The 15,926-nt window shown below is 36.9% G+C and overlaps 1 long non-coding RNA gene across 1 annotated transcript; it reads left to right on the top strand.

The window, feature by feature from the left end:
* The first annotated feature begins 8,671 nt into the window (after positions 1–8,671).
* Positions 8,672–15,303, top strand: LOC135452674 (uncharacterized). Its single transcript, XR_010441676.1, has 4 exons — positions 8,672–8,759; positions 11,675–11,806; positions 13,855–13,890; positions 14,731–15,303. It is a non-coding gene; the product is annotated as an uncharacterized LOC135452674 (long non-coding RNA).
* The last annotated feature ends 623 nt before the right edge of the window (positions 15,304–15,926 follow it).

Genomic DNA, 15,926 nt, shown 5'->3' with positions numbered 1-15,926 from the left:
AATATTCTATATGGGACTGGCTTGCCAAGGTTTTGGTAGCAGGTGAGCTGCAGAAGTTGTTTCTAGGAGAAAACACCAGAAGCTGCCCTCCATGGCAGACAGAGCAGCTCCAGGCAGCTTTAAGGACCCCCTCACTGACCAAAGCTGAGCCCACAATGACATTGCTAGCATGTCTGTGATAACTTATCTAAGAAAGGGTAAAAAAGCCACTGCACAGAAGATGTTGCAGAATAGTGAGAAAACATGAAAGAAACAACCCTGCAGTCACCCAGGTGAGTGAAAACCAGGAAGAGGAGGTGCTCCAGGCACTGGAGCTCAGATTCCCTTACAGCCTATGATGAAGACCATAGAGACACAGGTTGTCCTCCTGTGGCCCAAGGAGATACACAGCAGGTGGACCCACATAAAGTCACTTAAATAAAATTATTGTAGCCCATGCCACTTAAAAATTTTCAGATTTTCTCCCTTCAAAGTGAAAATCTGTCCACAGAGCCAAGAAAGGAACCATGTTTTTATGTCTTTGTCTTCCATTTTTGCTGATAATGATATAAATTAAGGCTGAACAAGACTGCATGTGCACAACTAACATAGTTTTAGTTATAAACCCTGGTATCTCAAGCTCATTTCCTTTTTCCTATATATTCACACAGTAGCCAGGTAAAATTCATTTTTTTAGATATGTGAGAAAAATGTATGAATTATCAGACTCCTATGCAATGTTTTAAAGTCATCATATTTGCCGAATTATTACTCTGTCATATTTTGCGCCAGCTAATGAGACTGTAAACACAGTGTTTCTGATCCAAACATTTTTAGATCAAATTCATTTCTTACTAGGGTTGCAATGTCTGTAAGCAGAATTCACCTCACTACTGTTTCCTAAGAGAGCGTTACTACTTGCCTCTTTTCATACTGCTGCTTCTCAATTAGAGGTGTTGTTTAGGTGAGCTTGCTGTTTCTTTTCTCAGCATCTGGACCTATGCCAGAAGTTCACAGGGATATAATTAAGGTTTTCACATGCCAAAGAGTGAATGAAAAACTCATGAAACATTATCAAGTAGTGTTTAGGGGCTAAGTCTTAAAGAAAGTCCTGCCAGGAATTGAGGAAATGATGCAAAGTCTGGAAGTGGTAAATACCTTTGGGATATTTTAAGAGAACCAGACAGATGCTCAGGAAACTGAAAAAATACCAGCATAGTAATTAGTTCTTATTCCTGAAGAGAAGTTGAATTTGGGAGCAATTCAAAATGAGGGGCAAAGGAGCATAGAGTATATCTTATTCTTCAAAATATACTTGCAAGAAAGCTCAGCTGTCATGCCACATTAAACAAGTTTTATTATGTGCAGAAAACTGAAAGCACGAATCCATTACATATGCTAACAACTTCTGCTGTACACTTTACAAGAACAGGCCATCAAAATGCACACAGGTTACATGTGGGATTTTTTTATACACTATATTCCACTATTTTCTCTAAACAATATTTTTACAATATTCTATGAATGTAATACTTCATGTAACCATTTAGGTTATGGCACAACACTTGAAAAAAGATTTAATAAAACATAGTTTTGGTGGGTGAAATATGCAGCCATTTTTGGTTTTAACATAAAAAAATCTTTACACTCTGAGTTTTCCTGTTCATTTGCTAGACTTCAGTTACTACAATGTGATCAAGAGGGGATGGTGCTGCACTCCATAAAGAATTAGTGAACTTCATGAGGAATGAAGTCTAGTAATTGAGGCAGGTATTCTGATTTCACTGTTGGAAAAAATAGTATGGAGAAGCAAACCATCTGCAAAAATTAATTTTGTGGAAAATAAATATTGGAAAGTTATCCTGTTCCTTATAAATAGCTGTCCACTTGTAAATAGAGTTGAGCAGAATTACTGAAACTTGTTAGGGAGGTTGTTTAATGAGTAACTAATGTAAAAGCTGATGTCAGAATATTATATTTTCACAAAATCTTTGAGATTGGAAGAAACCTCTGGAGATCACAAAGTCCAACACCTTTCCTTGAAGCAGAATAAGCTAGAATAGATGGTTTATGTCTTTGTCCAGCTGGAGTGTAGATGTTCTACATCTCCAGGAATGTAGACTACACAATTTCTCTAAACAAGCTGTTCCAGTATGTTATCATTTTGCAGAAATATTTTGTTTCACAGAAATGGAATTTCCTGTATTTCCATTTGTACATATTGCCTTTGTCTTCTCAATAAGTATCCACTCAAGTGAGTTTGATTTCCTCATCTTTATTCCTTATCATCAGCTATTTATAAAATTTGATAAGATATCCCTAAACCTAATCTTCCCAAGGCTGAATCAATCCAGTTTCCTCACCCTTTCCTTGTATCTCACACACTCCAAACCCTTAATCATATTTGTGGCTTGTCATTAACTTATCCTGTAAGTCCACATCTCTTTTGTACTGGGAAGCCCAGAACTGCACTCAACAATCCAGATGCGTCTCACCAGCGTTGAACAGAGCAGGGATCACCTCCCTTAAGGTGCTGGCCACGTTTCTGCTGATGCAGCTGTTTTTCTTCTGTGATACAAGAGCAAACAGGTGGCTCATGGATAATTCAGTGACTAACAAAGAATATGTGCGTGTCAGCATTTCTGATCAGGTACATGATGCTGCATGTCATCAAATCATAAAATGGTCCAGGATCTTGAAAGATCATCTTGTCCAATCTTTTCTTTGGGAAGGATAGCCTTGATGATATTATCTACCTGTCTGTCTAATGGCATCTTGGCAACCTCCAGAGATTTCCATTTGTTGAACTAGATAATATTGTTCTCTGGCCATTTCTTCAGTGTGACACGATCCCTCTGATCCCTCTAAATGGCAGAACAATCGCCTGATTAATCCTTAGTTAACTTCTTCTAGTGTTGTATTGTCTGCAAACTTTTTGAGGCTGTGCTCTTCTCAGTCACTGAGGTCATTCATGAAGCTTGGTGCTTCATCCGTTCATGTGGAGCCAGCATTTATCCCTAAGGCATGCTGCTGATGACTGGCCTCCAGCTGAACTTCATGGCGCTCATTATAATTCTTGCAAGTCTGGAAGTTCAACCAGTTTTAAGTCCACCTTATTGTCCACTTATCTGGTCCATACTTCACCCTCTGGCGCTAGATCCCCTTCTCTGCTGGTGTCAAATTTCATGCTTTTTTCTTTTTTCTTTTTCCCTAGAACTGTACTACAGAAACAATAGAATTGAAACCAAGAAACTGTACAGAGTTTGCTGATACAGAAAAAAATAAAATTCTTTGGACTGAATAAAAACGAGCATTATCCACAAACCAAGAAAATATGCTTTCACTTTTTTTTTTTTTTTTTTAATATCAGCTGCCCAGAATTACGTGCCCAAGCTCTGTAAGATCCAGAAATTAAATGATGTAGGACTAACTGCCTCTGGGGTATAAAGTCTATTAGATGCAAAACATCTTCAATGTTCATGAACAGAATATTGAATCAAACCCTCATGAAGTCAGATAGAGCACCTGTCCATTTAATATCATTTGAGAATATGGAGGTAGTTGCCACTGAGTTTATACATCTTCTATTTATTACAACTGCCCTGAAAATAGTCTACTGATTGGAACACTTGGAGAGTTTAGGTTCAGTGCTTAAGAAGATTCAGATTTCAGATTCAAATTTTCTACTGTCTGTTCTCTAGGCAAAAATTGGCTAATATGTCCTTCAAATACATCTCAAAAATAATAATTCTATGTTTTTTCTAGATATGAGATGTCAAAGACTGTATTTTTTTAACATATCCTGTTAAATTGGGCAAAGACTGTATTTTTTTAACCAAAGACCTTGGTTCCATCTTTAAGATAAGAGATCTTAAACAGGATATGTTAAAAAAATACAGTCTTTGACCAATTGGGAGAAATTGGGGATGGAACACAAGGCAAGGAATACAATGTTTGAACCAATAGCGGACTGCAGGGGAGGAGAATAATTTAAAGAAACCAATGGGGTTTTGAAGGATACAAAATTGATAGGGAAGATTCTGGAGAAAGAGGCAGGCTTGGGGAGGGATTGACCTTCAGTAGGACGAGGAAGGGGAACAGAGGGGCAGATCTTTGGAGAGATGGACAGCTAGGACAAAACCAATAACACAGAGGGGAAAGGAACAATCCATCAATAATAAAATATGCTATAACAGTACAAAATAAGAAAGATCACAAAACTAACTGCTAGAAATGCATGACAATTAAAAATCACACAATGTTACAGTGCTTCTCCCCAGGGTTTCTCTCAGTCCACTCACCTCTCGATTTTTATTGATATGGGGAATTTCCCTTATGCCGGTGTGGGACATTGGACTTGGAATATCTTCCCTCTATCACATCAACTGCAGCATACACCTTGGTATTGCCAGCAAACTTGCTGAGAGCGCACTTGATCCCACCGTTCATGTCACTGAGAATGGTATAAAACACAATTGGTTCCAATAAAACCCCTGAAAAATACCTCTCTGGTCTCCATTTGGGCATCAGGCCATTGACCATAAGTCTTTGAGTGTGACAATTTTTCTCAACTGAGAGGTCCATCTGTACATGAAAGAGAGGAAATTTACTTGATCCTTACTGTTTGATTTGTCTGTTCTTTCTCCAGGAAAGACCCTTGCACCCAGCCAGGCTGGGGACCCTTCACTGCTGGATCAGAGGGCAGCCTGACTGACTTATTCAGAACACACACCAACAACTTGAGCAAGACCCCTCTGCAAATTCCTGTGCTTTAATCAAGTATGTTACCCATTGCTATTGACCAGGTCTCTTTATTAATTGTGCACCTTGAGTTTTCTTAGATGTTGATCAACCTGGGCTTTACCTGAAGGGAAGCAGTTCTTCTTTCTTCCAGTTCTTGTTTTTTTAGGAATATATATTCTATACTTCTAATGAAGTATGCCTTATGTAAAATCCCAGCATGCCTTATATAAAATCCAAGAAGAAACAACAGGAAAATAAACATCAAAGTGTCTGCACACCGTAGACTGTACAGCACCTTTAACCTAACAGCTTGCCCCAGAAAGATATTTTTCTTCACCCTCTTCAATGGCCTCATCCTCTATTTCTGCCAACTGGTTCTACAATAATATTTAGGGTTGTTAGTGTCTGCCTACCTGAAATAATTGCAGGACAATTATCCTTACCACACTGTACGTGAGATGCCTGGATCAAAGAAAAAGTTACCTATGATTAGACAGACAAAAGACAAAAGCAAAATGTATAAGCAAAAGTCTTCTGATTCAGAGGAAGTAAATGACTTTGGACAAGGCCTACTAGGAGATGAGAGGTCCTACATGCTGAGATTGCAAGCAGTAACTTTTTAATGCTTACCCCTCCAAATGGATCACAGAGCTCCGTGACCGGTGTATGGGTTCCTTATATTATATCTGGCAAGAAGTAAACACAACAGCTCAGCATTCTGAGATTTCAGCAAGTGATATGGTGAACAGGAACTCACCCACAACTGTAAAGCAAGAAGTGTCCCTTTCTATATTTACTCATCTTGAAGTTGTAACTCCAGTCAACTGGCCTTAACAGCTTCAAGTGCTATCCTAAATACAGTCTTCACGTTCCTTTTAAGATAAGAATGATGGGTTCTAGTGTTTAGTTCATTCACCCCGGATATAAGGTTGCTATCTGAAAAGTTTAAAATTCCATTTTCAACCTCACAATAACATGTGGTAACAACTACATTTCAGGTTACGTTGGTAACCATTTACAGCTGTTCTTTATCTCTCTTCTTGAAGCCTTGCCATGAGGGCAAATAAAATGAAACAAGATTCATCCAGGATTGGAAAAAGAGAAAGGTAAAGAAAGGTAAAGAAGCTATTCATCTGAAGGGCAGAGACTTCAGTCTAAGTCCATGAATTCTGCATTACATAGTCACTGAAAAAAATACAAATACACTTCAGGTTTCAAGGCTGGAACTGAATATTTGTTTGTCCTATGAATGGAGAGTCTGTAATTAAGATTTTTTTCTTCCTGGAAAAATTGGTCTTTCTTGTAGATACACACCTTTAGCAGACCTGATTTTTGAGTATCTCTGATCCATCCTGAGCTGAAGTACTGTGGGGAAGGGCAGATGCAATGTTCTTGAAAAAACAGAAATGGGAGAAAAGTTTTGGCAAGATAAGATAAAAATTTGGGTCACACTGTTTTTTGCCAATGAAATGTTCCTGAATGGTTAGGAAGGCTGTTTCTGAAAGAGAAACAGTCTATCTTTTCTCTTTTTTCTAAGTGTTAGCATTTCTGTTTCAAAAACTAGTTTTCAGTTCAGAGAGATGACATACTGAATCTGAAATTTGAGCAACCATGTGTTGATGATTAAAATGAAGATCTGTCCTCAACATTTTATTTTGAATGACTCTAGATCTTTATTACCATTTTAGATTTTCTTTATGAAACACCTTAATGGTCCCGGAACTACTGAGTGTATACCGCTGTACAAGGTTTTTGAAGAGTACTGAGTTATCAAGACACTTCTTTTATGTACACTTCTACTGAAATCTAGGCCATCTATATCAAAATTCTTTATCTATGCTATCTTATAACACCTGTGATTTAAATTAACTTTTTTGACTCTAAATTACAGTAGGGCAGAACAAAACCTCAAACAGCAAGGTAAAGGTCTCAGAAGGCAAGCAATATCATTCGCAGATTCTTCAGTTCCCAAGGATTCAAATATAAAATGTATATGGTAGACACAGAACCCTTCCTCTCTTGTCCTGCTCAGGATAAGCTGGTGAATGAAGCCTCTAAATCAAAAAGTCCAAGTGCTCAGTTTGGACATGAATTATATTTAGATTCACCTATCAATATAAACAAATCCTAAGTCCATTATTAGAGCTAAATTTTGGTCAATATGCATTCCAGTGTCAATGAGATTTTCACATGGAAGTCCCCAGTGACTGGAAAAAAGGGACTACTAATAGTCATCTTTAAAAATGGTGATGGGGAGGCTCCATGAGAAGAACCATCCAGTTAGACTCACCTCAGTACCCACTGAGATAATGGAGTATGTCAAAGGAAGACAGGGAATGGATCAGAGACAGTCAACATGGCTTCTTCTGGAGTAAATTTTACCTAATACATTTCTACAATAAATAGAGTGAGTGCATCAATGGAAATACCTGCAGATAACATTTATTGGGATTGATAAAGATCCTTTGATAAGTCCTTCCCCAATAAACCTGCCTCTAAATCAGAAGCGTATGGATTTGATGGATAAACGAATTGATGAATATGGAATTGGCTGGATTTTTGCAACCAAGGAGTTGCAGTCCATGCCTCAACGTCCAAGTGGAAACCAGCAATGAGAGGTTTCCTATAAGACTCTGTAGCAGCACAAGTATTATTTAACATATTCATCAGTGACACAGAGTGTCTTGCTTCTCAGCAAGAGTGCTGACAACACCAAGTTGTGTGGTGCAGTCAGCGCACTGGAGGCAAGTGATGCCATCCAGAGGGACCTTGACTGGCTTGAGAAGTGGGCCTGTGCACCCTCATGGAGCTCAAAATGGCGAAACAAAAAGTTCTGCAGTGAAATCCTCAATATCAATCCAGACTGAGATATGAATGAACTAAAAGCAACCCTGAGGAGAGGCCCTTGGGAATACTGGTGTATCAGAAAAGCAGAGCAACCTGGACAATAGGGGAAATTATGCATCTGACTCCATGATATCAGAAGGCCAATTAATTACTTTATTATACTATATTATTCTATACGATATTACACTACATCTAAACTGAATCTGCACAAACACTCAACTCCACTCAACTGACCAGAATCTCATGACTGTCAGCCAACAATCCTGGCACACACACACGCACACATGGATTCAATTGGTCAATGAATCAAAACACTCACACCAGAATCCAATTACCAGTTCCCTTCCAGTAAACAATCTTCCACAATGCATTCCACTTGTGAACAACAAGAGGAGCAGCAATTGAGGTAAGAATTGTTTTTCCTTTCTCTGAGGTTGCTCACTGCTATTCCCAGAAATATCCTTGGGAATTTGTGCCTTGCTTTTCTCTGTGACGAGAAATGTGGCCACACTGGTGGATGAGGAGTTGTACATGCGTGCCTGCAGCCCAGAAAGCCACCTGTGTCCTGGGCTGCATCAGAAGAAACATGGCTGGAAGGTTGAGGGAGGTGATTTTCTCCCCCCAGAAAAGGGTCACAAAAATGATCAGAGGACTGAAGCACCTCTCATATGAAAACAAGATGAGTGGTGGGGTTGTTCAGTCTGGAGAAGAAAAGGTTCCAGGGAGACCTTATAGCAGCTTTCCAGTTCCTAAAGGCAGGAAAATTGTATAAGGATGTTTTACCAGGGCCTGTAGTGACAGAATAAGAGGCAAGGATTTAAAAGTGAAAGAGGGTAGGTTTGGATTGCACCCAAAATGAAATGAATTACAATAAGCATGGGGAGACACTGGACAGATTACCTAGAAAAGCTGTCAATTCCACCACCATGCAGTATTTCAGACCACAGTGGGTGTTTGAGGTACTAAATAAGTGAAAAATGTCCCTGCCCATGGCAAAGGGGGGCAACAAGATGATCTTTGAAGGTCCTTTCCAGCCAAAACCCTTCTATGTTCTATAGCATTTTTGTGAAATGGACCCTTTTGATAATTTTGGTCCATCGGGTTCAGCTTCATGACAGATCCTCAGCAGTTTGATGCCTATCAAGACTAACCCCTACTATGGATGTGTGAAAAGTTTAATTCCATCACAGGTAATAAAAAAGAATGTAAGTACCCCTAGTATTCAGTAGTGAATGACATGGGGAATTTAGATCACAACACTGAACCTAGGAAAAAAAAAGTTTAAATCCCTTACTGGATTTGGCTATTTATATCTTTGTAAATTACAGGGACATGCAAAATGCTCAGACAGCTTTGGTGAAAGGAGTATGAAAGTAGAACAGCACAGCCCCTGCCAGTTTGTTTCAATGCCAGAATTCCAAACTCTGAGTCCAATCCTCTGGTATTTTTTCCAGTAAAATTTCTAAAATTTCTGCATACTTAATAATGCTGGGTTTAAAATATCTTGTAGCAATAACTATTTCTATTACAGTCCAAACACTGAAGGATTTTTTGTGACTGTGGCCACACTGCAATAAAGCTTTCTGTTGCTGACTGGTGCTGTCATAGAGCTCTTAAAAAAATTCAAGCCAGCTACTTATCATTCTGTTCTTTGTCTGGAAAACCATTAAAAAAGAAAAAAAAGAAACACGAGCAGGAAAAAGGAGCTATTCCAAATGCTCTTGAATGATGTCCCTTGCCAGGGAGATGACTCTTTGGCTTCTGTGCACTTGGCTTCCTATTTCTTTGCAGCTTTCATTTCTATACAATGAATAATGTTATGTGGAAATGGAAAAAATATAAAAAGCCAATTTTAAAATAAATATAAAATGAAAAATTTTAGAGTTTACACAATGAGGATCTGATAAGGATTCTGATGAAATTACTGTTTTATAATTGAGTATTTCTCTCCAGGTGTTGTGCATTTCTAAAAAGTCAGAAAGGGAGATAATGTGAAATGCTTACAACATATGCAAAGCTAATCAGACACTGGTTTCCTATGTATTTTAAATGCAAATGCCTGGAAGGCTCATGTTTGTGTGGCAAGAGAATCTTCCACAAATATAATATCTCGTATTAACTTTCCTACCCTTTTTTTCCAAAATATATATTCCCCTTCCCAGCCATTCACCCCCCCCCAAAAAAAAAGGAAGAAATTAATGCGTGTCACTAAGTGTATGAAGAGAAGATTTCACACTGCTAGCATAATTTTCAGAAAATCCTACTGATTAATACATGTAGTAGGACACTGAGATAAATACAGAATTTTTCCAATCCGTCTGGAAATTCTGATTATACTATGTTCTCCTGTCCCTGACTTCTTGTCAGTTTCCCTCCCTTCCTGCCTCTCTTCCTCCTTTTCTACATCCCTTTTTCTTCCTCTTCTCTTCATTCTTCTTTGGAAGTTTTAAAGGGAAAGAAGGAAACAATGAAAGATACAAACCTGCCATCATGTCCTGGGCAGCATCACAAGAGGGGTGGACAGCAGTTATGGGAGGTGATTCTGCCCCTCTGCTCTGTCCTTGTGAGACACCAATTGGAGCTCTGCATCCAGCTCTGGGACCCCTAGCCTCAAAAGAACATGGACCTGCTGGAGAGGGTGCAGAGAAAAGCCATGAAGAAGATCAGAAAGCTGGAGCACCTCTCCTGCGAAGATAGGCTGAGAAAGCTGGGGTTATTCTGCCTGGACAACAGAAGGCTTTGGAGAGACCTTATAGCAGCCTTCTTATACCTAGAAAGAGCTCATAGAAAAAAGATAAAGAGTGAATTTTTTTTATGGGCAGACAGTGATAGGGCAAGGGGGAACGATTTTAAATTAAGAAGGAGGAGGCAGATTTCTCAGAGAAGTTATGGATGCCCCAGGGCCGGAGATATTCAAGGCCAGGTTGGCTGGGGACCTGAGCTACCTGGTCTAGAAGCTGACATTCCTGCCACCATATCTCACAATTGTTTTCTTGAGGAATTTAAGTGACTAGTAGTTTAAACTTTTTTCATATTTTACTAGTGCAATTAAACAAGATTTTAGTGTCTCAAGTTTTCTTCATGTTTATATTTCAGCAAAATAAGAATTATCTTGCACAGGGGAAAATAGAATATTCCTACAGCCTGAGGGCTTTCGTCTTATATAATACTCATAACCTTCTGCAAACATAAGACATTTTAAATTTTCCCAGAAAAAGAGAAGGAGAGAGACGTAGAAGCTCTTTTAAAGAGTGCATAAAGCAAGGTCAATATGAGGATTGTTACACCCTTCTGCAAAAATGAACTTATTAAAAACAACATTTTATTAGCTATAGAAATAATTATATCTACTCTGTTAATTTAAAACTCTCTTTGTTAAATCATTAATTTTATCATATATCATTGACTTTTTCCTCTCCAGAATGCCAGGGAAGAGTCACGCAGTGAAAATACAACTTCATTTATTTCAGTAAATACATCCTGTTTTCTGTGCAAAACATTAAAGATGTAAGGATACTGGCATTAACTATTGGTGAAGAAGAATGTATTATTATCAGAGTAGGAGACAAATATCATTTTTTGTTGTTGCATATAATCTATATGTTTTTCAAAGAATTTACCTATTACCATTAGTGTTAATTTTATAAATGACCCTTCTGTGCTACTGAATATTTGCCAGATGTAGTATAAACACCCAGGTTTCAGCACTCCTTCATTCTAAACTCTTTACTCCCAGAGAATTTAAACTCACATAATTTATTTGCTTAAAAACTTATTTAAATACTAGATTATTCATCTCTGCTTTTTCAGTGCTGTGGCAAGTTCACATGCATGTGGTCAGTGCTTTGATAAGATTACAGAAGTTTCTAATTGCAACAAGTGAAACTTAAATATCTCTGTGCTGAACAGTTTATAGTTCATTAAGACAGCGTAGTACATCATAAAAAAATAAACTATTGTTAGTTGAGTTTTCTAAGTTCTGTAATGATTGCTTTAATTGATGGCATACTGCAAGTGAAGTGAAACTGAAGGAACAAACTATAAATAGCTAAATCCTATTAGGAGTGAATAACTGCAGCATTTGATTACAATTTTATCCATCCAGAAGTAAGAAGAAAAGAATCAAGCATCCAAAATGCATTTGGTGTATTGCAGTAATAAAGTCTAGAGACAGTTGACTGCTTCTGAGGTACTGGTACAATGAAGTCCTGGGGATGGTATAAATAGAAGTTAAAAGGTGAGGGTTGTATTTTTTTTTTTTTAAGTGAATGAACAGATATTGTGGTCTTTACCATTCACAATTGCTAAAATAAATACACTAGTTATGACTGCAGTGAATTTTATGTTGGCACACATTTTCTGAAACCTTTATTTCAGAGCCAGGGAAAATGACCTGATTCTTTCCTTATGTGAAGAAAAAACCTACCCTTCAGTGTCCTTTTTGTCTTTACTTTGGTCCACTAGAAATGCATCAAATCTGTGATTGATTAATGCATAGTAACATTTTGTTCTAACTCTGTAGATGAGGCTGACAGTAAAGGTGCTCGTTAGTGTGACTAAAAATATCCTCCAACAGAATGGAAAAATTAGTTTCATACTTCCTCTTCTGTTACTGTCAGAGCACTCAGCAGCTATTTGTGTGAGTGTTTTCAAGAAATCTTTTTTTTTTTTTTTAATAGAGAGCTGAATCTATCTATTCATACCTTCAGTAATTTCATGATTCTCAAGAATAATTTTGGCAACAAGTTTTAGAATGTAAGTGTCTATAGAAAAGGAGCTATTTGTACCAACGAAATGTGGGATTTCTTACTCTAATTAGTGGTCTGGCCTAAAACCAGGTAAACAGTGAAATCACTCTTTTCACTTTTGGGAGCTAAAATCCCTTTACAAGAGTCAATGACGTGTTCCAGTAGATTGTTAGATGATAATGTATATCCTTGTAGCAAAAATCCAACATAGCCAAAGCATTCATGTGAAAGTAATAGTACAAAATGTAAATAAAATGGCATAATATAGGTATACCAGCATCATCCTTAATAAAGAAGGTCTATTCACTTGCCTCTAAAATCCATATCAGGGAATACAGATCTATGTCACGTATACAAAAAGTCTGTTCAATAGTCATAAAACCCATACTGCCTCCCAGAACCACCCAGAAGCCACAAAGCTGTGGATAGTCCTAGAATGGTTTTGTTGCTTTTATCAGACTCTCTGTATCTTTTTAAACCCCTAAAATGAGCAAGGTGGAATGACAGTATGTGTAGTCCCTGTACTTTGACTGACTGTGTTCTCCATGGAAAGTGGGGACTTTTGTAATGTGAAGGGTTGTCAGTTAACCAAGGATGACCATCCTTTTTATCCTAAGAAAAGTGAGGAGGCCGATGTTTGGTCTTTAATGAATATAATTCGTACCCAGAAGTGAAAGGATTTTTTTCTTTTAAAATATCCTAAAACTTCCACTTAATTATTTGGATACTTTGGCACAATGTAGCAAGAAATCCTTCATCTGAATTTTTAAAATAAATTTCTAGACTATCCCAAATTAAGTTTTTACAAATAAATAACTAAAAAAAAAAATTGAAAAAGAACATAACATATTATTAAACTACATAAGAAAAAGAAATAATTAAGTTCTCAAACAGTGACTAAAGATAAAAAAAGTAGAATTTGCCAAATTCTTGGTAGAAAAGTTATTTGCTCGTCTTTTGCCATATTGGAAGTAATTAACAAGAAGAAGCACATTTTTTAAAGATTATTTTGCTTCTGTGATCTTAACTAAGCAAATTTTTTCATGTAATTATTTTCTCCTTCATTTATGTACTTAAGGTGTAGACTAGATTTTCTACCAGTTCCATTAGTAAGAGGGAAGAGGATGTATGAATTTCTGTCCAATTCTTGCCTTTTATTTTTGGTTGGTTTCTCTGAGAATTATGTACATCATAAAGATGCTCCTCTCATGCTTACCTTACTTTTATGTACCTCACTCTTTAGGACTAGTCTGTGTTATGCAAGAGACTTGGGAATGAATGTAAGTATATCTTTTCATAGAATGTATCAAAGAAATATTAAAAAAAAAGAGTTTTTTTTTTATTCCTTCCACTGTTCTGATAGAAGTAAAAACCTAAAATATTTCCAAAGTACAAATTCCTCTAAGGTTTGCTAATTTTATTGTTAAATTTCTTTGAATTTATGCCATGTTTTGAGGGCTATTTTGTTTATAAATCTTATAGGACTCCTTAATATACAATAGCTGTCTAACTGATCCTATACTGTAATGTTTTCTAGAGCCATGAAGAAACTGGAGAAATTAAGCAAGCATTTGTAAGTATGAACATTTCTTTTAATTGGTTTCTTTTATTCTGCAGTGACTTGTTAGGTTAATGAAGAAGAACATTTATGAGAAGGGTTCCAGTAGTGAAATCTATTAATCACTTGAAAAAATATTGAATGTAGGATCTTTTTCCTTTCTTTCATGATCATGAAATACCAACAGTATATTTGAAATTGTGAGAAAATTTAATATCCTAAATCTTTGTAAGCAGAATGGAGAGGACTTGATCAGATTACCTGATACTCTTTAATTATCCTGTGCACTTATTTAATTATCTAGTACTTTCTTAAAATTCAGAAATAATTTATGAGGGGACTGGTTTTTGCAGATTATGACAAATGAACTACTTCTAAGGCCGGAAGGGAATATTAAATCATTTATTCTGACTGCCTATATAGTGTAGGTCATAGAATCACTCTAATATTTATCTTCACACTTAGTATTTGAGATAAAAATCCCTTTTAAGAATGCCCCGAGTCTTGACTTGAAGATTTCAATACCGGATTTCCCTTTGGCAAGTGGTGAAAAATTCATTTGTTGCCTAAGATAAAATACTATTTTGTGAATCTGCCTCATTGATTTCTACTGTCTCACATTTATTTTAAGTGTTAGGTATTTTTTATATCACTAATGTGGACAACAACATGACCTACGTATTTTGGCCTTGAATTATTAACTTATATATTCTATAAGTGAAAAGTGACTTCTTTCAGGAAGAATAATCTTGCTTACAGGTTTGTTTTGTTTTAAAAATACTGTATCTCAAAAAGTCTAAGTCATGAATATATCATATTTTCTCAATGTATAAATTTTCATCCATTTGATCCCAGCATCAGGGACTTGGTTTGGGCACTCTGCTGTGAATTACAAGGGACTAATATAAGAAATTAAAAAGAAGAAGATTCTCTGGTGTAGTGAAAAGAAAATGTGTGTTCCCTACCACAAACTGGGTAAAACAGTGGCCCTTGTTTTGAATTGCACCCCGTGATTAGAGTAATCTCATGAGGGAGCAGCAAGAGCAGCCTGTTCCATGAAGGGAGGCAAGATGAGAATCAAAAATGAAACCAGATGGGTAAAGCAGTCATCTCACTGATAAGGAATCAGCAAGGTGCGCTGGAAAAAGGTTCTTCAATTACAATCAAATGGAGACACAAAATCTTAATTTCACCAGGATCATAGAAGCAATCCAGAATTCTGAGCTCTAGCCCTGCCTTGGTTTATGACATCTTAACTCACTGAGTTAAATTCCTATACTCAAAGTTATTTCAGCATTTGATATCTGCATGATTTCTGCTTGAAAAAAAAGAAGACTGTTGTTTACTTGAACATGATATCCTTAAAATTTTCCAGAGTTCTCTCTTGTAGATAAATGTTGAAGGTTTTCTATACTCTTACACCTTGCTACATTTTGGAACAAACCAATTGCATAATTTCAGCAATAAAAAATATGTAGTCATGACCTTGAAGAAGTGGAGTAGTTCATGCACATGCATAAAGGTATTTCACTGGAAATTATGTAGCTCGGAGACATTTACAGCTGTCAGGAGCACAGTCAGAGGGTGAGCGAATAAGTACAGTGCAGATGATCAAGTGAGTCTTTGAGGTCTGTCGTTTCTAATTTAGCAAAGTACATGTAAAATAGAAACATCAGTTTGATCCACTGATGACTACACTTTTGGTCAGTGTAATGTTCAACATAACTGTGCCAGGCAGCAGGAGGTGCACTATTGAGACAGATGAGTGTTTAACAGGAAACAACTGAGAACATCCTCGTCCAGAGAGAGCTGTAAATTCTCCAGGCTCGGTTTTGTTTCCTGACAGCAGCATGGCTAAACCATGTTTTATATATACCAATATGTCTTTACTTACGGATACTGGTAGCATTTTTATGAAATATACCCAACATGGTCAACAACTATTGATTCTACCATCTTTTCTCCATCACAACTCAACCCTGAGTTGCTTAGTCTTGAATTAAAGTCTACTCATGAAGTTTTCTAAAAGAGTGCTTTGACTAATAGCAAAA

Source organism: Zonotrichia leucophrys, chromosome 1 (assembly GCF_028769735.1).
Source record: "Zonotrichia leucophrys gambelii isolate GWCS_2022_RI chromosome 1, RI_Zleu_2.0, whole genome shotgun sequence".
Lineage (NCBI taxonomy): Eukaryota > Metazoa > Chordata > Aves > Passeriformes > Passerellidae > Zonotrichia > Zonotrichia leucophrys.
The sequence above is the reverse complement of the archived record's forward strand: the minus strand, read 5'-3'. Positions and strand labels throughout refer to the sequence as shown.